The sequence below is a fragment of the Atta cephalotes genome (genome assembly GCF_000143395.1).
Source record: "Atta cephalotes unplaced genomic scaffold scaffold00007, whole genome shotgun sequence".
Lineage (NCBI taxonomy): Eukaryota > Metazoa > Arthropoda > Insecta > Hymenoptera > Formicidae > Atta > Atta cephalotes.
The window spans coordinates 4,267,183-4,268,825 of NW_012130071.1; the positions used below are offsets into that span (position 1 = coordinate 4,267,183).

Genomic DNA, 1,643 nt, shown 5'->3' on the forward strand with positions numbered 1-1,643 from the left:
AGTAATTTAAAAAAATTAAAAAATAAACTAATTACTTACGTAAGTATTAGTAAGTAGGTAGTAATTATAAGTAATAATATATATATATATATATATATATATATATATATATATATAAAATCTATTAATATTTCGTAAAATATATATTTAAGTGTCATGATATATTACCAAAAAAATTGAAATATATAAAGATATAACGAAATTAATTGCAACAAATAATCTATTATTTAAACCTATTATTAAATTTTTTACAACAAATATATAGAGATACACATATTTTTTTAATTTTAGAGCTTTCTATTATCTCCATAAGAACTTCAATATGGAATTTATTTTAACATTATTATTTAAACCTACATGTTAATTTAATTTGACTTTCTGCCACCTCAATCTTTTCGACTATTCATCAATTATAATTATTCGACAGATTATTCGACAAAATTGAGCAATGATAGTTTCTTTAAAGGAATTGCATATTTTGCCTATTCCAAATTGAGATCTGGCGAAGAATGTCCCGAGATCGTGGCCCCGTCATAAGATTATGAAGATTAATTAACTGCAGAAACTATGCTGTGCGCCAACGTCACTAAATTGAATCTCAGGCGGGTTCCTGATTTATAGCACCACTGCATCGAAACTTTTTCCCGCGAAACGCCTGGATTTGCATTGCATTAAGATTCACGGTCTATCATTCACGGAGAAAAAGAATCTGCCGTTTGTACTTAACTTTTTCCAACAGGCACCCTTCGAGGGCAATCTTAATTTTACTTCTTTTTAATTTCGTCTGGTCGGAAATTCGTCTCTTTCGTTTAAAAAAAAAGAGTAAATTAAAATATTTAATATTAAATATTATGATTTATTTATATAAAATTTCAATAAATTTCAGTATAATTCATTTGTATAAATCTCATAAAAGTAATATATTTTTCATTGAATATGCAATTCCTTTTTCATACATGAGAATAGAAAAAAAATGCATAAAATCTGATATGCGCTTTAATGCCACTATTATATCAATGTACAAAAGTTTTAATCAGAGATCACGCGGAAGCTCTATTGGCAATAGAACTGCTGAAGCAACATTAATTAGGATTGCGATGCTACGAATCATTCAATTTCATTGCACAATTTAATCACCGTAATATGGTAATAATGTGACTATTAATTAATTTTCACGTCCGGTATAAACTAATGCGATACTCTAGATCGATTTAACAAATGAAGCTTCGACGAAATACAAATAGAATAATTTATGGGAGGAAGTGTTACGGTGTATAATTAATTCATGTACATATTAATAGAGAAACGCATAAAATCGCTCTATAAATTTTGAATGTTTCATGAAAGAAAATTATTTACAAAGCAACACAGAATACTTAAGTTAAGTGCCACTCTTCAATCACGAATATTTCAATTTATATAAATTTGGCCTGTCATTTAATCTGTAAACAATTTTTATAATCATTTTTTATTTCGATATAATACATCACATAACGGTACACAATGCCCACATAATACTCAAGTAATGGAGATGCATCCATTAAGCTGCATAGTGACCGTTTCTTCATCGATCCTAGAAGATGGATGTGACAGTTTAAAGCAAAGACACACTCTCTCTCTCTCTCTCCNCTNTACTTCATCAT

The 1,643-nt window shown here is 28.1% G+C and overlaps 1 protein-coding gene across 1 annotated transcript in view; it reads right to left on the bottom strand.

Moving 5' to 3' along the window:
• Window positions 1-1,643, bottom strand: part of LOC105626997 — a 20,128-nt gene that overhangs the window by 17,388 nt on the left and 1,097 nt on the right. The gene's annotated exons all lie outside the window — the stretch shown is intronic.